Raw genomic sequence first — 21,413 nt, 5'->3', positions numbered from 1 at the left:
GGGAAACACAGGGCCAGTGAGGTGGATCCATCGACAAAGCTGGTAGCTATGCAAACCGGAAGACCTGCTTGAGGCCCGGATCCCCCAGTGGGTCACAGAACCGACCCATGAGTCATCCTCTAGCCAGCAGGCATGGTGTGGTGTGCAGGTGCTTGTGCCAACACTCACATACAACAATATATTCTAAGACAAGCAATCCTAGTATGCTGTTATAAATCACTCCACTCACTATCTAACTTCACTATGAACTACTATCTGAATGGATACTCTATCTCATTCTTAAAAATCTATAAGGAAATGATACAACCTCTTCATTTTGTTTCAGTTGAGTACTCCCTTGACTTAACCTGGACTTCCCTTAATAGTCAAGGTATCCTTGATTAGTGTTACTTAGTTGCAACTTTAGCTTTCCACGTCAACTGTTATTTTCAACTGAGCTGTAGGCAGAGGGCAGAAGTGTTTGGGTTCCTTTTTGAAGACTGTTTTCCATTTCCAAATTATAACCTATAAGTGAAAGTGTTGGTTTTGAACATACATGATTGGAAAGATTAAAAACAAAATATAGAAACTCAGCCCTCCAGTCTGATAAAAGGCACAATTTTCACATCAAAATGTTAGGTTAATATCACTATTTTATAGAAAAATGTTTAAAACCAAGACAGAAGCAAAGAACAAATGTTTTTGGGATTAACCATAAAGTATGAATGCACATCAGACATACTTAAGATATCTTTAAAAGACAGGCCTGAAGCTGGAAAAGTACTAGGAGCACAAGGCTGCCTGCCAGAGGTCAATCCCTGGGACCTATGTAGAAAGCCAGATGTAGTGGTGTGCGTCTGTAATGCCAGCACTCCTGTGGTCACACAGAAGGTAGAGGCAAGACTACCTAGACGCTCCCAGGCTAGCCAGTTTGAAACACAGTGCAGCAGGAGAAACAACAAGAGAGATAACTGCTTCAACAAGAAGGCAAGAACAAACTCCTGAAGTTGTCCTCTGACCTCCAAATACACACCATGGCACAAATATACCAAGATTCACATTCAAATTCACACTCACACACATACTTTCTTTAGAATTATTTCTACAATACATCAAGCTAAAGTATAATTTTAATTCCATGATGCTGATTTAATAGCCATCAGAAATATTCCCACTCAGGGACTTTTTAGAAATAAAGGATTTGGGGCTGGGGATTTAGCTCAGTGGTAGAGCGCTTACCTAGGAAGCGCAAGGCCCTGGGTTCGGTCCCCAGCTCCGAAAAAAAGAACCAAAAAAAAAAAAAAAAAAAAAGAAATAAAGGATTCCAGTGGAGAGGTCTGGTGAGGTGGGAGGTGGGAGATGAAGACATCCTAGTGGAGACAAAGTAGGGAAGGAAGTATGAGATGTGGAACAGGCAGAGGGTGGACCAGGAAGGAGATAAAATCAGGAATGTTTAAAAAAAAGATTGAATAAAAATTTTTTAAAAAGAAAGAATTGAGCATAGATAGTAGAAATGTGTGATGAACCTAAAAGAAAATTATAATTGTTCTCAGAAAGTGAAACGAGGTGACCACCTGTGCCGAAACTGTTTCTACTTACTCCATGCTAGTTTTCTCCATGCTAAGCAGTTTTCTGTAAATGGTGGCTGAGGGAAGTGGTCTATGGGTCCCTCCTTCCCTCCACAGAAGGACTCTGAAACAAGGTAAGCACACTAGGCTGAATTATTCCCCTTATCGGAGGAGACCTGAAGAGAGACTGTCAACTGAGGGGAAGAGCTTGGATGTGTGCGTTCGTTTTTCTATGACCTTTTAACTTTGACTTGCCCTATTGCTCCAAGGCAGAGCAATCACTTGGTAGAGTTGAGCGCCAGTGGATGTAAGGGCAGAGAACTTCCATCCTTAGGAAGCCAATGGACTTTGACTTACTGAGAGGAAAAAAGAGCTAAGCAGTAAATAGCAATGGACAGAATAAATCTGGAGAAGGCTTTGCACCCACTGCCCCTCTGCAGAGTGAACATTCAGGATCCCCCATTCAAGGGACCCCACATTTGCCTCTGTAATTAGTGGACTGAATTAACAAAAGTCCTTGAAGGGTTTAAAAATTAATTTTAAGTGCTCTCACTACTTCAACAAATTTGGAGGGCTGGGGAGATGGCTCTGCAGTTAATAGCAGTGTCTGCTCTTCCAGAAGATCTGTGTTTGATTCCCAGCACCTATACAGTGGCTCACAACTGTCTGTAACTCCAGTTCTGGGATATCCTATAATTTCTCCTGGCCTTCTTTGGTATTTCAAAAGCATGTGGCACACAGACATGTGTAGACAAAACAGCCATTGACATAAAATAAAAATAATAAATCTTTTTAAAAAACTGTTCAGTAGTATTAGTGATTCCTCTACTTTCAAAATCTGAAGAAGTCTCAGAACTTTTCTGTGCTAGGTATGCACACTCTAAGCAAGAGCTCTGCCACTGGGCTATCCCCTCATTTCTTGCTTAAAAAGAAGGGTTTGGCTATGTAGCCCAGGCTAGCCCAGAGCTTGAATGCTGATATTACAGGTATGAGCCACCAAACCTCACATGTCACCACTCTCTCCAATCCAGTCTCCTAGAATTGTGTGGCAGTCATCCCCTAGGACTGACATAATAAGTCAGTATGAGCTATGTGGCTTTAAAAAAGGGAGATCGGTACTCTCTTGCAGCTCAAGAGACCCAAATATCCAAGACTCAAAAGTATAACTGGGGGTGGGTGGTATACGCCTTTAATTCCAGTACCTGGGAAGCAGAGGCAGACAGATCTCTGTGAGTTCAAGGCCAGCCTACTTTACAAATCAGTTGAGTTTCAGGCCAGCCAGGACTACCTAAAACCTTGTCCAAAAGCTCCTAGGACAGCAAGCACAGAGGTTTGTTATGGCGATGCGACTCAGATGGACTTTGCTACAGTCGTGGTGTTTCTACATGTGAAACAGATAAACGCCTACTGCATTTTGACTCAAAAAAAAAATCAAATCAAAGCATGGGCAGGGTTGTTAGTGTCTTCTGGAGGCTCTGAGATGGACCTACGTCAGGCCCCTGTCCTAGCTTCAGTTTCCTTGGCTTGTAGCCTCTGCCTCTGCGATCACACTGTCTTCCACTAGTTATTCCACTGAGGACCCACCCTAATCCATATGACTTCATCTCAACTATTAGTAAAGGCCCAACTTCCAAATACGAGTGTACTCGAGTTTCAGTGGCTTGAAGATGCCTCACTCTAGGCATCACTTCACCTCACTTCAGATGCCTCACTCTAGGCACCAACTCATTATATAGTTCACTATAGGCGTCAGCTCACTATATAATTCACTATAGGCATCAGCTCACTATAGGCCTCAGTTCACTATATAGTTCACATAGGCCTCAGTTTACAGATCCAGCCCAATTCAATAGCTAAAAGGGACCAGTTCGTTTAAATTAGGTTCAAATGAAGAAGAGCTAATAAAATAAGATTCTGTGAGAATAGGAAGACCAAGAATACTCTATTTCTTGACCTGGGCAATTGCTACCTTTTAATTTGTACTATTTAATGAGTTATATGGCAGCTGCTACAAGTTAAACTTTTTTTTAAAAAAGTTCACCTTTAAGCAAAAACAATCAGTTCAATTTTGCCAGCATTTCAGTTCTCACTAGTAGAAAAAACTTCTCTCCCTGCAGGCAGCGCCCAGGGGTAGGTCGCTGGCCCTCAGGGAAAAAGGGTAGAGCTAGAGTCCCTCCCTCCTCACTACTGGCTGTGGTTTCTGGGGCAGGAAGGACAGGAAGGGACCAGGGAAGTTCTTGACCAGTCCAGGAAGAACTGCATTCTTGGAGCCTGACAGGTTTTTAAAACTTTGTCTTAGAGGGTATGTTTTTGTGGTTTCTCTGGAGATTCTCCTGACCTTCTTCTACAACTCCCTTCAGATGAGCAATGTCTCTCTTTTATTGGGCATTTCCCAATTTACTCTCCATTTCCTACCAAAGTATACAGACCACATCGCCTATGGTTCTGGGGTCTGCTCAACTGTGTAAGCTAAAACCCTGGGCAGAGCTCTTTCAGGACAGCCCCTGCCTAACAGCCTGTCTAGACTCAGCACATGCTCAGAGCCAGGTGTGTGAGCTCACAGCCTTGCACTGAGAACTGGTTTGGTGTGTGTGCTCGCTAGATGTTGACCCATACAGGTTTGAGTCCGCTAGCTTTAGGGCAAAGTGGCTGTGCCTGCCTGGCTTGAGTACTTTGTTCTTCAATGTCTCTGACATAGACAACTAACTGGGATGCTTCCAGTGTCTCCTCCATTTTTAGGGAAGACAGCTAAGAAAGCAACTCCACTCACTGCTTCAGTATATACTGAGAGCCAGAGTCTTTGAATGGCAATGCATGACAAAGCAATAGGATTCAATGGAAGATGAAATGGAATGCAGTTATCTATCTGACTGCTGTTCAAAGCACCACTCACACAAGCAAATGAACTTGAAGGAGGGAATAAGACAAATCTCCCTGTTTCCTTTTGTGTGGTCAGGTGATCGTCCTGCTTTAAAACATGCTTTTCTTTTCTTTTTCTTTTTCTCTTTTGTTTCCCTCTCCTCCCAATCCCACATCAATGTTGTTTGTTAGTTTTGAAACAGTGTTTCTCTGTGTAGCCCTGGCTATCTGGGAACTCTGTTGATGAGGCCAGCCTCAAACTCAGAGATTTGCTGCCTCTGCCTCCTCAGTGCTGGGAATTAGGGATCTGCCATTACTGCCTGGCTGTAAAGTATATTTTTCAATCTAGTTTCAACAGCAATAAATGAATATCTCATAGGCCTATGTCTTATTATTTTGAGTTTTAAATTTCAATCAAGTCAACAATTTGGCTTTTTAGCCAACAAGGTGGCTTTAGCAATTGGTGCATGTGATTTAACCGGAATCCTTAGGGCACCTGTGTGTGTCATTTCTATGAAACTAAAGATTAAATAAGGTTCTAAGGATAAAACAGAGAATGTTTTAAAATATATATAATTCCAGTCCAAATATTCCTTGACACTTCAATAAGATGGCCTGTTTATATTCCAAGATCTATAGGCCAGCAGGCGGCACAGTGGGTAACGTCACTTGCTACCAAGGCTGACAAACTAAGTTTGATCCCCAGGCCCCACATTGTGAAAGGAGAGAATTTACTCCTTCAGTTCTCATCTGACTACTGTGGATGGTGTGTGTGTGTGGGTTGGGAGAGGGCGTCACCTGAATTAGTGTCATGGATGATGTGACAACTTGGTGATCAATGGTTGTTACGGTTTAAGTATGTATCGTCCTCCATAATCTCACGATTTGAATGCCTGGTTCCCAGGAAAGGCACTTTTGAGAGACTGGAGAAACAAGAGATGGGACTGAGCTAGAGGAAGTATGTCACTGTGGAGAGGTGTGCGGTGTCCTGGAAGCTGATGTATCCCTGGCTGCTCCCTGTCTCAGCCATGAATCAAACTCTGTCCTCTCCTCATGATCCTGCTATGTCCAGCCCAGGCATGTGTGACTAAGCAACCATGAACTGACCCTCCAAGTCATTAGTCTAAAGAAGCCTTTCCTCCTTTAAGGTACTTGTCAGGTATCTTGTCACAACAATGAAAACCAACATATTGGTGCCATTTTGTGACCCCCACCCGTCTCATTTATCTGTGTGGTTACGACAGATCCTGCCCTTGGTTCTATCAATTACTAAACATTGGCTTAGTGCATGTGTGGAAGTCAGATGACGACTCTTTCCTTTTACCATATGGTCGCAGGGATTCAGATCAGGTCATCAGGTTTGGTGGCGGGTGCCTCTCCTGGCGAGCTGCAGCCACAGTCCAGGCATCGTGGGCACACAGGTCGGAGGTGTTCTTGAGCTGTTCTCCCTCCCAAGATGAAGCTCCTGCGGCACTGGGCTGTGTACAGTCTTCCAGCCACTGCACAGTGCGACTTCTAAGTGTGGCTTGTCTAGGAGCCAATCCACGCAGCCCCCTCTGCATTTTGGAATGAAGCTGGATTCTGAGAAGCCCAAGCCGCTGGCCCGTGCCTTGTCTCCACTATTACCAGCAAAGAGCTTCGGTTCTCAGGTCAGGGCACACCTTTCCCTGTGGAAAATGCCTTTAGCCAGATGGAACCTTGCTTTATTGTTTCTCTCTTCCTGAATCCTGTGCCTTCGAGTGCTTTGTCTGTTTTCTTTTTCCTACACCTGATTCAACCCTTTAAAAACAGCCTATTTTCTGGCCGGAGTTTCAGACATTCCTCATTCCTTCAAAGACAGAATTTTCTTTTGTTCTCATTGTCTTCCCAGTACTTAGGGCTATTTCCCTGTGAGGTGAAGAAAGTATGGCTTTACCATTTTCAATTATTTTTCTACTTTTTTTCAACTCCAAAACCGAAATGGCCTTAAATGTTTTTAACTATAAATCATTACACACTCACTGAAAGACCTGGATGTGTTTAGTGTTAAGGCCTGTACCTTTTTCTTCTAATACATAGAAGTCAACCTTTAACCCTTTACAAAGAGACCCATTGGCCTGGAGAGAAGGCTCAACAGTTAAGGCACTGGCTGCTCTAACAGAGGAGACCCAAGTCTGGTTCTTAGCATGTACGTCAGGCAGCTAAGAGCCTCTTGTAACTTCAGCTGCAGGAGATCACACATCTTCAGGTCTCAGTGGGCACCTGCACTCATGTACACATATGTGCCATACACATATACACACAATAAAAATAAAATCTTTTAAGTTGGCAAACATAGATCTAAATTATATATTTTAGTAGCTACATGACTTTTCAAGAGAATTACCTTTAACCAAGTGTATCATGAGACACTAAAATGTTTAAACTTAAAACTACCATAAACCATGCCTCTTAAAGATCAAATTTGCCACCATTTAGTTATTTGTAAAACAGACAAAATAAGGGATTTATTCCAGAAGTAGTTAGAAATAAAACAGGCACACATCTTTAAAAGCTAGCTAATGATGGGTTCTTTTTTAAAAAGTTCGTTTCTAAGACCTTTGTTCCTTGTATAATAAACACACTGCACTATCTTGGTTTCTCATTTACAAAATGAATAGAATTCAAGCACCAAAATGGCCCAAGTCTTCTGTCATGGATGGATAATCTCCATGTACTATTGATAAGGAAGAGTGCATAAACAGACGAACTAGTAGGATAATGTCAAACAAGAGAATATGTGCAAACCACTGACAGCCCATGGGTTTTCATCAAATTGTCTCATCTAACCCATTTCTTTAATTAGTAGACTGTGAGCTCAAAGCTCACAGCTGGTTGTATCTATGAAGCAGAGGGAGGAAGCGGCCTGTCCTTGTTCGAAGCAGACAGACACCAGGAATGCTTTTTTTTTCTTTTCTTTTTAAGAATTATTTATTTTTATTTATATGAGTACACTGTAGCTGTCTTCAGACACACCAGAAGAGGGCATTGGATCCCATTCCAGATAGTTGTGAGCCACCATGTGGTTGCTGGGAATTGAACTCAGGACCTCTGGGAGAGCAGTCAATGCTCTTAACCACTGAGCCATTTCTCCAGCCCCCAGGAACGCTTTTTCAAAGAGACATCTCATACACAAAAGAGCAAAAGGACTGATGAATGCAAAAATATCCAAACAAGCTTTTGAGGGTGGCCTGTAGGTTTAGAACACGCCCCATACAAAACAATACAGCCCTAATTCAGCAAAGAACTCCAGCTAGGCCAGGAACGAGGCGCCAGGACTTACCCAGCTGCCACCACCAACATTACAGTCTGTAACACCTGAGCATTTATTGTCTCTAAGAACTCCATAACCAACCCTGAACAGGACTGGTGTTACCACTCCCAGCTAAGGATTTGGAAAGAGACTCAGAGAGGTTCACCTGCTCACCAATCATGGCTCCTAATTGGAGTGTGGAACCTGGACCTAAGCCTGTGTGCCTTGCAAGACAGAAGCTCAGTTATTTATTATACTGTATTACTATGGATGCTATAGCAAAGAGAGAAAGTCAAAGGAGCAGTCAGGAAAGGCAACAATCAAGTTGAGTACAACGGCAGGCAAGACTCTGTCACGTATAAAAGTGGAGAAAGGTTCACACGTGCAAACGCATACAGCAGAGGAGAGCAAAGGAAAGTCTCTGGCAGTCTTATCGTGAAGCTAACTGCAAACTGTTACAGAAAATGAGAGACAAGTCTTAAGAGGCAAAAATCTAGAAGAGTGAAGGCCAGGCAGCCTGGGTGGTACCTAACCTAGCAACTAAGAAAAGTACGTACTGTCAAGCTCAGCTTTAGATAACATAGTATCTTATATGTTTCACCATTTCTAATCCTTTGATACACAGACTTGCTATCATAAAGATAGTTGTTATTAGCACCTGTGAAATCACCACTCATTCATTCACTTCCTCTAACCTTCATAGAGCACCTTTTATGCGTTAAACCTTGGGTACTAATATGGAATTAAGAATATGGATCTATCTTCCAGAAGCTAAACCCAGAAGGCTAGACAAATACAAACAGACAATTACAACCTTTTGTAAATGTTTAACCACGAGAACTTGTACAGAGTGTGACTAAAAAGTGACTGATTAACTCTGCCTAAGATGTGGGGGTGGGAAGTTTTCAGGGCATGCCTGCAGAGCTACACCTTGAAGAAAAAGTATGGCTCTGCCAAGCAGGAAGAGCATTCTGGAAAGAGAAAACATGTACAAACATATGGGAGGACAAATTTACCAGGCATGTTCAAGAACAGTAAATGGGAAAGGGTGGCTGAGATGAGGCGCAGAGGGCCAGATGACAGAGGGCCTGTGGCACCATGAGTCTCCTGTTGACAATGCCTCAGCCAGGTAAGCATTCAAGCACCAGGATGCAAACACCAAGCTAAAACAACAGTTACAGACCCAGTGGCTCACAAGAGTGGCTGTGCTATCACTGTCACTCTGACCAAACAGAGTGTGGAGTCACATTTGTTTGTTTGTTTAACATCCTGATTGCAGCCCCCCTCCTCCCAGTCCCGCCCTCACGCTCCCTCTCCCTTCTCCTCTGAAAAGGAAAGCCCCTACCATGGGTACAACCCACTCTGACACATCAAGTCCCAGTAGGGCTAGGCACATCCTCTCCTACTGATAGAAGGCACCCAGGATAGAGGAAAGAGATCCAAAAGCAGGCAGCAGAGTCAGAGACACCCCCCCCCTCCACGTTTAGAGGATCCACATAGAAACCATGCTTCACATCTGCTGCAAATGTATACGGGCCCTAGGTCCAGCCCCTGCATGCTCTTTGGTTGGTGGTTCAGTCTCTGTGTGCCCCCATGGACCCAGGTTAGTTGACTCTGTAGGTCTTCTTGTGGTATATTTGACCTCTCCAATCCTATACCCCACTCCCAATCCTATACTCTTCCACCAGATTCCCCAGTTCTGCCTGATGTTCGGCTGTAGGTCTCTGCATCCATCAGCTGCTGGATGAAGCCTCTGAGAGGACAAGTATGCTAGGCTCCTGTCTTGAAGCATAGCAGAGTATCATTAATAGCGTTAGGGGTTGGCTCTCTCCCATGGAATGGGTATCAAGTTGAGCCGATCGCTAGTTGGTGGTCCCCTCAGTCTCTGCTCCATCTTTAGCCCTGTGCATCCTGTAGGCAGGACAAATTTTGGGTTGGTTCTGTAGATGCATGGTGTCTCCATCTCTCCACTAGAAGTCCTGTCTGTCTACAGGAGGTGGCCCTTTCAGGCTCCATATCACCACCACCACCCCTGCCACCACTAGGAGTTTTAGCTAGGGCCACCCCAATAGACTCTCGGGAACCTCCCCTGTAGAGAGAATATCATAGGCATTATATGGATGTTAATTTAAAAACCCATGGCCTATAGGAAAGGGTAGAATAGAAGGTGGGATATCTAGAGGCAGGAAGAATTCTGGAAGAGCCAGGTGTAGGAGATCTGCTTGGGAAGATGGGAGGAAATCGACTCACAGTACCTGAGCATAGATAACCAGCCGTGTGGCAGAATGTAGGTTAAAAGAAATGGGTTACTTTAGCTATGATTTAGTCAGAGAGGAACCTAGCTAGCTATATGGCCAAGGTATTTGCAAATATATTTTAAGTCTGATTCTTATTTTTGGGAATATGGAGTTGGAAGGAAGAACTAGACCTAACTTCTGCACTCCCTTGTCTAGGTCTCTGGTTCATCCCAGAGTGCCTCCTACACCAATTTTCCTTCTCTCTTCCAGCCCTCTCACCCCACTCCTCCCGATACCTGTTCCCTACTCCTGTTCCCCTCCCTACTCCCTCTCCTGCCCAGTTCCCTCCCTCCATTCACCTCTCATGTCTATTCTATTTTCCTTCTGAGTGAGAATCAAGCATCCTCCCTTGGGCCTTCCTTGCTACTTAGCTTATTTGAGCCTATGGATTGTGGCACAGCCATCCTGTAGTTGATGTCTAATGTCACTCTTAAGTGAGTACACACCATATGTGTTTTTCCACATCTGCATTACCTCACTCAGGATGATATTTTCTAGTTCTCTCCATTTGCCTGCAAATTTCATGATGTCCTTGGTTTGTTTGTTTGTTTGTTTGTTTGGTCGGTTGGTTGGTTTTTTGTTGTTTTTTAAAGATTTATTTTATTTATTATATACAAGTACACTGTAGCTGTCTTCAGACACACCAGAAGAGGGCATCATATTTCATTATAGATGGTTGTGAACCACCATGTGGTTGCTGGGATTTGAACTCAGGACCTCTGGAAGAGCAGCAGTCAGTGCTCTTAATCACTAAACCTTCTCTCCAGCCTGATGTCCTTATTTTTAATAGCTGAATAGTAGTATTCCATTGTATAAATGAACATTTTCTTTATCCAGTCTTCAGTTAAGGGACATTTAGGTTGTTTCCAGTTTCTAGCTATTTCAAATAAAGCTGCTATGAACATAGTGGAGCAAGTGTCCCTGTGGCCCGGTAGAGCATCTTTTGGGTATATGCTCAGGAGTAGTGCAGCTGGGTCTTTTTTTTTTTTTTGGTTCTTTTTTTTTCGGAGCTGGGGACCGAACCCAGGGGCCGTGCTTCCTAGGTAAGCTCTACCACTGAGCTAAATCCCCAGCCCCAGTGCAGCTGGGTCTTAAGGTAGAGTCACAACTGTCATCCCCCACAAAAGGAAACAGACTGGCTGGGGTCAGGGAGGCAGGCAGGCTAAGTCAATGGAGACAAGATAAAACTGCACTATAGATTCAAGAAGCTGAAGACATTACAAACTCAGGGAGAGTCAGACTGTTTTCTAATGTTTCCCCATTATCAGCAGACTTTCTTGCCCTGGGCCTCCTGTGATGGCAGGACGCTAGCAGATGCACATGCTCACTCCTTCTCTGGAGCAGCAAAGGCAGTGAGAGCTGCAGGGAGCAGGAGGCAGGGGAGGGGGCAGGGTTTAACAGACAACTCCTTCTTTCCTATTAAGATGAGTGTGGAGCCCTGCCCTGCCTGTTAGACAACCTCATGTGAGCACGTGAGCTTCTGCCTCATGGCGAAGGAAAGAGAGGCTGTTCTAGGGCTGTGGAACTCACTGTCCTTAATCTCTCCTCAAGATTGCTTATTAGGTAAAGGAACTAAGCAGCTTTCTAATAGTGGACATTCTTACACCTGGAGCCCGCAGTGTCTAGCCCTCAGGGCTGGGCAATGACAAGGTGGGCAGTTTCAAAGGCCCTGGCAAAGCCGAGCAAGGGAGCTGCACAGTACAGTCAGGTGCCAGAGATGGTCTCAGGTTTAATGAACTTGTGCTACTGATGTACTCTCAATTTCACTAAACAACAGAGAGAGAGAGAGAGAGAGAGAGAGAGAGAGAGAGAGAGAGAAAGTTTAGCTTTAAAAACAACATTGATAAAATGTCAGCCATCTTTTATGTAGAACTCTGGGCTAGGACACCTAAATGAACTTCCAGAATTGTCTTTTCCAGAGCACTCAATCTGCTGCACATTTTTATTCTTTACATTCCTCTCAGTAAGTTATTTCTGCCTTCATCAATTTACCTCAGTATTTACTGAGTTTAAACCTATCAAAGTTGCTACATTCCAAGAAGACAAAAGACGAAATCTGCAAGACACAATGTTTAGTTCGTTTGCTTAAGACAGGTTATTCCTGTGCAGTAGTCCAGGTAAGCTGGCTTTGAACTAAAAGGGTCCTCAGCCTCAGTCTCCCTCTGCTGGGACTTCAGCTTTGAGCCTCCCTTGCTGGCTAAGGTTTGCTTATGCTGCTAAGTAAACTACAGTCAACGTGTGGAGGATGAGAGAAAAACACACTGAGCAGAAGGAACGGGACAGCGTCACTGTGAAACTGGGAGGGGCAGGAGGCCATGTGCAGGCAGGGCCTAAAGGGCAGGCAGGACATGAAAGGGAAAGGTGTCAAAGGGAAGGATACAGTACACACAGATGACACAGGTTAGCAAGCAAAGGATGAGTATTGTTTGGCTTTTCTCTATTCAGTTGGAACATGCTAGGAACAAATAACACTTCAGGCAGCAGTGTGAGGAGGGACGGTTGTAAAGGATGATTTTGCATTGTACGCACAAACCTTTGTGAATGTCCACTCTCTGGTTTAGCAGTTCAACTTACACAAGCATCCAAAAAGTTTCAATTTCTGTGCCATGTAAATACTATATATTTAAAAGCTAAAATATTTAGGAATAATTGTGGTGTGGACTAAAGAGTTATGTGGATGTTCCCAGCATCACCGTTTGTAATAATGGTTAAATGTCAGCAATGCTGTCTATTTCTATAGGATGTAAAGACTACAAAGTACTTATAATAATAATAGTAGAATACTAATCTGTATGATAAAAGTGGCCTTCAGTCAAATGGCCAATAAACATGAGAAAATGTTCAACCTTAGTAGCTAGCAGGGAAATTAAATTCAAGTACACTGAGATTCCATCTCATCCCAGTCAGAATGGCAGCCATTCAGAAAGCAATAATAGTGGACAAAAAATAAAGATTAAAAATAAAATAAAAAGAACCCGGGGCTGGGGATTTAGCTCAGTGGTAGAGCGCTTACTTAGGAAGCGCAAGGCCCTGGGTTCGGTCCCCAGCTCCGAAAAAGACCAAAAAAAAAAAAAAAAAGAAAAGAAAAAAGAAAAAAGAAAAAGAACCCTTGTATATTACTCGCTAGCAGGGACGTAAGCTAATCCAGCCACCTCAGTGGCCTCAGAAACACTAAAAATAAGCCTGCAACATGACTCAGATTGATCATTCCTCAGTCAGTAGACCACAGGATAACCTGCACATCAGCACTGATTCGAGCACTGCTCACAACAGCTAAAGCATTAGACCAGCCTGTGTCCTTCAGCGGAGAACAGAGACACAAGCTAGTATATACTTATGCAATGGGATTTTTTCAGCCATAAAGAATGCAATTAGGGCCGGGTATGACAACAAAACACCTTTCATACTAGCACTTGAGTAGCAGAAGCAGGCAGGTCTCTTGAGTTGGAAGCCAGCCTGGTCTACAGAGCAAGTTCCAGGCCTGCATAGTGGTGCCCCATCTCAAAAACACAGAACAAAACAAAGCAACAGCAGTACACACCCATCTTTATTTCACACGTTTATTCTTTCAGGAAACTGCCAAAGATTAGACTTGATTTCTAGTGAACTTCTGACTGCTGGTCTGAACCACAGCCCCTTGCAATACAGGGGCTACCTACGTCTATCCTCCAGTTAAAGGGGCTTGAGGGCCTCCTGGTTGGTGGGAAAAAGGGTGGGAAAGGTTTCCTTGTGTCTCTCTATAGGCAATGATAATCAATTCCTTAAGTTCTCATCTTTACAACTGGGTCACACAGTAGAAATCTACTAATTAAGTATTAATATAAAAAGTTTGGTATTAATAAACCAAACTAGCTATAGTTAAATAATGTTTTCAAGTTTCTTGTACTCTACAGAAGAAAAACAGCAGAATTTGTACATTACAGCTAAAACATACTTTATAATACTTAGTCCTCCCTCACACTGAGGACTTTTTTCTATTCTACATTCTTCTAAAACAAAGTCTGAGTAGTTTTTAAAAGAGCTGAAATGTTTTGATCCCTACAATGAAAGCAGAAGACATGTGTGCCTTCCTCTACCACCATTCTGTCAGGAGCAGCAGAAGGGACGCCACAGCTGTTTAGTGCAGTGCCAATGCCTGCCTTCTGTTCTTACAACACTGGCTCTCTCAATGGTTCCTCTAGGAACCTCTCCTGGAACTCAGCCCCACAGTGAGAGGTTTCAACCACCTGGAAGGACTACATACGGTCTAGTCATCAATAGTCACTGAAAAGCCAGCCTTGAAGTAGACAGCCCAGGTCTATCAGCTGTCATGAACAAAGACCAGCCATCCCATCTCGGGACCTGCCCATACCTCAGACCCACAGGGTCTGTGAGATTAAATGGCAACTGTGTAATGTAGTTTATTTACAGCAGGAGAAACCGAAACAAATGTTAGATGTAACCTGGTAAACTGATGTTTGACAAACATTGGTTAAAAGACATTAATTCATATTTGGAGCCTGGTACTCAACAGCCACAGCTGCCATAGTCTCCGTATTTTCAGACAGTCCAAAGTCTTCCGTGGGAATAACGGAGCAGGTGCTGTGAGGTTAAGTGGGCTGGAAGGTGATCTGTCACGTGTATACGTGTATATGTTAGCACTAAAGTGGCTGACACTCCTGCATTTCAAGGAACCTCTGGCTTCCTAGGGCCGGCCCATGTCCCTGTACAGCTTCCTGCTGAAACTCTTGTGGTCTGAAGGCTGGCATCTAGCTACTGAAAGGCAGTCAGCCCTGTCTACCAGCAGCAGGCTTTTCTGTTAATTGATAACTTTCATCTAAATATAAGCTCAGATGAACCCGTTAGGGATTAGCAGCCTCTAAAGAAAATGGGAAGGGTAAGCAAGCATGTCTGCTAGATGCAGAGTGTCCAGCCGCCCTCCAACCAGAGAACGTAAGTGCAGTGGATTCACTGGGGGTTCTTTCTTTAAATGTCACTAGTCAAGCTAAGTGATAAAGAACCAGCACTGAGGACAAGGAAAATCCACAGGTAAGACTCCCTGAAGGGCAGCCTGGGAGTGGAGGCACTGAGGGAAACTCTCCAAGGAAGAGGATGTTCTTTAAAGGTCCTCTGAAAGAAGGTTCCTCAGGGAACTGAGCTAAAGGAAATGGAAGGCTTTAGCAAATGAGGGCTAAAAAGCCTTCGCCAGAGTTCAAGTGACTTCAATGGGAGGAGATGTCATCCAGGAGACAGTGGACTTGGGATGTGAAAAACATATCCGGGTTACATTCTTAGTAAACACAAAGGCAAGAACAATGGCAGAGATAGACAGACAGGGACAAAAAGAAAGACAGATAGGCAGGCAGGCAGGCAGACACGCAGACAGACAGACAGACAGACACACACACACACACACACACACGATGGGCAACATGGCATGGCTGATGAGGAAGGCTGAGTGGGAATCCACTCCAAAAGCCTAAACTGACACGAACATACTTGATTTTATCAAGGCATGTTAATCCCAACCATGAAAAAAATGTTAACTATGAATACATAACCAAACCTGATGTGTGATTTTAGTCAGGCCATGCTGTTGCTCAAGGTCCTTCTCAGTGGATAGCACATGTGGATCATTGGGTTTACAGAAACTTTCTAGTGTAACTGATAAACTATAACCATCATTTAAAAGAGTTATTGACACCAATAGCAAGAATATCCTCATTGCTATAGTTAAACCAACAGATTCCACTCTGAGACACATCAGAAGGTAAGAAACTAGGTCAGAAGATGAAGTTCAAGTAATGCAGTGCTTGACACGTATGTATGAAAGCCTGGGTTTGATTTACAGCATCACATAAACTCCAAATGCTTAGGAAGTGAAGACAGGAGCGTCAGAAGCTCAAGACCCTCAGCAGCACAGGGGTTCAAGGTCAACCTAGGTCACATGAGATCCTGGAGAGAGAAGAGGAAAAGGTACACTCCAGGCCAGCCTCCGCTTCAGTAAGACCCAGTACTCAAAAAAAAGAAAAAAGAAAAGGAAAGGAAAGAACCTAAAGTGAGAAGGCGGGATCGAAAGAAAGATAAAATGACAGGCAAATGACTGAGAAACAAAAAACCAAAACTGGTGAGGATTCAAGGACAGGGAAGCCTCGTTCACTGTTGACAGAACTGTAAAGTGGTGGAGTCACTAGGAAAATCAGCATAGAGAATTCTCAAAAAGCCAAAAATAGGTCTGCCATATGACCCAACTATACCAAGCACTCCTTATGTGTGCCCAAAGGACCCAACATCCTGCTCCACAGACACTTGCTCAGCCACGGGCGATGCTGATCCACTTATAATAACTAGGAACAGAAACAACCTAATGCTATGAGTGCACACACACACACACACACTCACACTCACGCACACTCACACACGCTCATACTCACACTCAGGCACACTCACACTCACACACACATACACTCACACACACTCACATACACTCACACACACTCTTACACACACAAACACACACACACATACACACACAGTCTATTTAGCTTTACCTAAGGCTCAGAGAAAATTATGGAGGAAAGGGACAGAAAGCTTTTATGAGTCAGAGGACAAGGAAATCTGCTGTGAGATAATGTCTTCTATTCATGAAAACTGCACCCATGAAATCCCAATACAGTTACGTCAACAATACCTGCATAATGACAGTGCCAGCTGACACGACAACTCAGAGATGAAGAGTTCCGGGCGACTAGTGACTGCTGAGAAAGGGAGACAGGCTCTGGAGACAAGCCCCAGTTATCCAGTCCCAAATGGTTATCACTAAACACACACATGTATGAGCAATACTAAATGGACTCAGTAGCATTTATATGTCTGTATTAACATGAGGGAGGGGTAGCGATGTAAATACAAGACTCATATATAAAATTCTCCAAAATGTTTTAATTAAAAATTAATTGAATAACTTTTGATGGCTGAGTACAAGGTAGCTTCTTTTGAACTTGTCTACCAATTACTGAGAAAAGTAGAAGGGACATTAGCCCAACAAAACCTAAGCAGAATAACAGGGGTCCACGTTACCGTGTGGGCAACTAAGAAACAGTTTCATTCATCTATATGGAACTTAGGACAAAGGCCGAACTCACAAAAGACTTAGCAGAAAACTAAGGAGGAGTTGACAAAGGCGGGTCAGCCATCAAGGGGGATTAGTAACAAATGAGACCAAAGTCACTCACTACACGGACATCTCACATGACTAAGCCAACATAGTACAGGAATACATACATCAGGTCTCTTGAGAAGGACAGTAGATAGTGGCAATAGACTATGCTTCCTTCTAAATAAGCAGGAAATCTCAGAGTAATGGGGATAAAATACAAACCACAAGGTTCAAAAGAAAGGACTTCTAGAAATAGCTCATTCTTATAGGCTTGGCATTGTGAGCCAAGCAGAGGAGCTGTGCAGTGCAGGGAGGGGAGGAAGAGAGAAGAGAAAAGAAGAGGAGAGGAGAGGGGAAGAGTGGAGAGGCGAGAGGAAAGGAGAGGAGAGGGAGAAGAGGGGAAAGGAAGGGAGGAGAGGGGAGGGGAGAAGGGAAGAGAGAGCTGAGCCAAGTCGAGTCAAGACACAAGAAGAAATCATATAATCTCTTGTCCCACCCTCCATTAGTAGAGGCTGTGGACAGATGGTCTAAGCAAACCTCAATATCCAACCACACTTGATCCCCTGGAAGCCCACTTCTTCTGAAGGTTGTTCATGCCATTTGTCTGTATTTCATTCTTTCTCACTCCCCCTGAATACTTCTGAAATATAGTCAGCTCCTCTGCCAATGCTCTGACATCAAGCCAGAGGGCAGGAACTGAAGCAGAGGCCATGGAGGAGTGCTGCTTCTGTGCTTCCTCTCCATGGCTTACACAGCCTGCTTTTATAGAACCTAGGACCACATGCTCAGGGATGGCTCTGCCCACAGTGGGTTGAGCCTCCCATACCAATCATTAATCAAGAAAACATTCCCCACAAACTCACCTACAGACCAACCTGATAGTCATTTTCTCAAGACTCCTTATCAGATGGCCCTAGCTTATTATCACGCTGACAAGAAACTAACCAGTAAGTGCCAAAGCCACACGCCATTCACCCTTCACCCGATTACCTGCATTTCCTGTATCTATACCTGGGCTGCTGGACAAATTCACATAGTCTTAAAGGGGGTGGAGCACCAAAAATCCATGGCCTATCATCAGATTCCTGAAAATCTTTCAATGAGCCCCAAACAAATTATTTCTCACAACTCTTTCCCTAACCAATGGTGGCCTCAAAGACCGAGTTTCTTCAACTCTTTTTTTTCTTTTAAAGATTTGTCTCCAACTGCATGCCAGAGTAACGGAGAGACTTTGACAGCCCAGGTCATCACAGTGCCTGCTGTTGCCACTCAGCTCTCCTATGTTTTTCCACTGGAGTTATGAGCTGTCTGTCCTTCTGTCCTGTGGTATTCACAACAAACTTTCCTTCTGCAGTGTGCACTTGGGCGGTTCTTGGAAGAGTGAGGAGACAGCCTGTCAGCCTCTGCTCATTAAGCTAAGGACCATGTGACCAGTGAGGTGGCCATCATGTAATTTGGTCTGCATTATTTGTTGGAAAAATGCCACAAGAAGATCACACTGGGATTTAGAAGTTTCTGGCTAATACTTAGCCAGGTAGCCTTTTGTGGCCAGATTGGTCTACAAAGAGAAACAGCATTTGGAAAAGTGAAATACCTTTGTAACCTAACATGCAATTGGTTCAATAAAGACTTTTCAAATTAAAAAAAAAAAAAGATTTGTTTATTTATTTTAGGAGTACACTGTCGCTGTCTTCAGACATACCAGAAGAGGGCATCAGATCTCATTACAGATGGTTGTGAGCCACCATGTGGTTGCTGGGAATTGAACTCAGGACCTCTGGAAGAGCAGTCAGTGCTCTTAACCACTGAGCCATCTCTCCAGCCCCAGTTCTTCAACTCTGAAGACACAATCTCACCCCTACTTGACAAAGAAAATTAAAATGAGGCAACTTCTCTACATTTGTGCTTATATGTAACCTATTAAAATAATAGTATTCACTTCCAAGGTCTTAAAAAGCCTTCCTCTTACACCTAATCCTACATGTTTCACTAATTTCTTTCTCCCCCTATGACTCTTTAAACATCACATAATATGAACATATTTATAATCATATAATCCTCAGTGTCAACTGACTGGATTTAGGGTCACTTAGGAGACATAGTTCTGGTTGTATCTATGAAGTCTGTGAATGTGCTTCCTAGAAAGGTTAACTAAAGAGGGAATGGCCACCATTAAATTGACTGATATCATCCCATAAGCTGGAAGACTGAATAAAAAGATTTTAGACAATCAGAAAAACAGATAGCAGAAGCATTCCCTTGGCTAGTCTGATGACCCACACGTATGTGAACGAGCTCTTACTGCCATGCCTCTGCCCCCTTGATGAACTGTGACCTCTCAAACAATGATTCACACACAAAAATTCTTCCTCTCTTGTATCTTCCAGGAGAAGTTTTTTACATCTATCGGCAATTGATGAGAAAAGTGACTAATAAATCTCCCATTCGGAACAATAAATCTTTTCTTCACCTTATTATTCATAAATCTTGGACGTGCTACCATACCATCACCCACTCTTTAAAGAGCCATCTTGGCTCCTAGTCTAGCTGATAGGATCTATGTCACAGGTAACACATACACACCACTTCTAATGTCCTGACCTACCTACTTACTGTCTAGAGGACAGCAGGGAGGCAGGAGCAGTTGCTTGAAACATCCACTAAGCACTGAGAGCCAAGGTCCTCTGAGGATGTGCAACAGGACTGTGAAGCACCCAGGTACCTAGAAGCGCTCTTGAGACCTTGCTGCTCATTTCCACAAAACTGCTCTAGGTCTCAACCAAAAGACTTAGAGACAGACACAGGTGGCTGAATGACAAAATGGGTTGTCTGTGAGCTGAAACTCACCATTGCAACTGTTAGCTATTCATCACTGTGAGAAAATGCCAGAGAAAAGTAACTGAATGGAGGGACTATTTAACTGTTTACATTTATTTGCTATATGTGTGAAGTGGAAGTTTCTCGTCCTGTTGTGTGATGAAGACTCCTGGTATTTTGCTGAGGCAGACTCATATGATGTTTTGCTGAGGCAAGACCCATGAGAGAACACGTGATGTTTGGAGAAAGTATAAACAGGATTCAACAGACAGTGACAGGGTGCTTGACTAGCTAGCTGTGTAGCTCTTCATTGGTCTCCTGTCTTTGCTGATCTTCACTTCATTCAGAAGCATGGCAGAGAACTCCTGGCATTCCTGCTGGTCCTGGTCCCTCTTGCAGACTCCTGTTGATAGAGTGGAGGCCTAGCAGTTTCTGCTGGATTGTGCCCCTATTGCTGATTTGTGTTTGGTGACACTTTTGAACTGGACTGCTGGTGTCCTGGCAAACAGAGATTGGAATCGCCCCCAAAGAACTCCTTCTAAACAGGTCCACATCCCCTTTCCTATTTACCATCTTTCTCCCCTGCCTTTGGATGGTGGGCGAGAAGGGGGGATCAAAGCATTTGAGAACCCATATTAAAGTAGGTTTTGAAAAAATCTAAGCCTACACATGTGCATGTGAACGGGCACACAAATGCCACAGTGTACATTTAGCAGGAGGGGACAACATACGGGAGTTGGGTCTTTCCTTCCATTGTATGGTTACCAGGATTGAATTCAACTTGTCAGACTTAATGACAAGTGTCTTTACCTAATGAGCTATCTCACTACCCAAGAAAAACATTTATCTTAGCTCACAGTTTCATAAGTTTCATTCATTATGGCAGAGAAAAGTTCATACAAAATAAATATGGATACAAGATACAGAAAATTAGTAAGTAGATTTTTTTTAACTGATCTACTTAAAACTTTGCACCTGATAACATATTCACAATGTTAATTGTGGGCAGTAATATTAAATGTGGGCATTTAAATGTGGGCTTCTGTGATACGGACTACTGTCCCACCCTTCGAGTGCCAGGCAAACGGGCACAGCAGAGATCCTGCCAGCAGGGAAGGCAAAGGAAAGCAACTGCATCCAAAGCCCACAAAAGTCCCGGATGCTGTTCAAGATGAGAGTCTGCAAACACACCAAAGTAGAGAATGTAAACTCTCCCCAGTCACACAAATTCAGTAATTGCCATATTTATCCATCCACCTTTTTCTGTATTATTTTCAAGAGTCTCTCTGATATCTTTCACTTCTAAATGTCCCTGCTTGTGTACATACTTTCCCCAACCCAACCACAATCCCATAACTATACCTAACACAATTTAAAATGATGTTTGTATTACCTATCACCTGTACAGATTTTCTGACACAGGAAGTTTTAAGTCAAGTCCTAAATTCTTCACACCAAAAGCCATTACCTGAGCACCGTGCACC

The 21,413-nt window shown here is 43.5% G+C and overlaps 1 protein-coding gene and 1 non-coding gene across 8 annotated transcripts in view; one reads left to right on the top strand and one right to left on the bottom strand.

Moving 5' to 3' along the window:
- Positions 1–21,413, bottom strand: part of Pde8a (phosphodiesterase 8A) — a 123,014-nt gene that overhangs the window by 75,575 nt on the left and 26,026 nt on the right. The window lies entirely within an intron of this gene.
- LOC120100372 (small nucleolar RNA SNORA44) lies at positions 18,274–18,398 on the top strand. The gene has a single exon (XR_005500136.1). It is a non-coding gene; the product is annotated as a small nucleolar RNA SNORA44 (small nucleolar RNA).

The sequence above is a fragment of the Rattus norvegicus genome, chromosome 1 (genome assembly GCF_036323735.1).
Source record: "Rattus norvegicus strain BN/NHsdMcwi chromosome 1, GRCr8, whole genome shotgun sequence".
Lineage (NCBI taxonomy): Eukaryota > Metazoa > Chordata > Mammalia > Rodentia > Muridae > Rattus > Rattus norvegicus.
The sequence above is the reverse complement of the archived record's forward strand: the minus strand, read 5'-3'. Positions and strand labels throughout refer to the sequence as shown.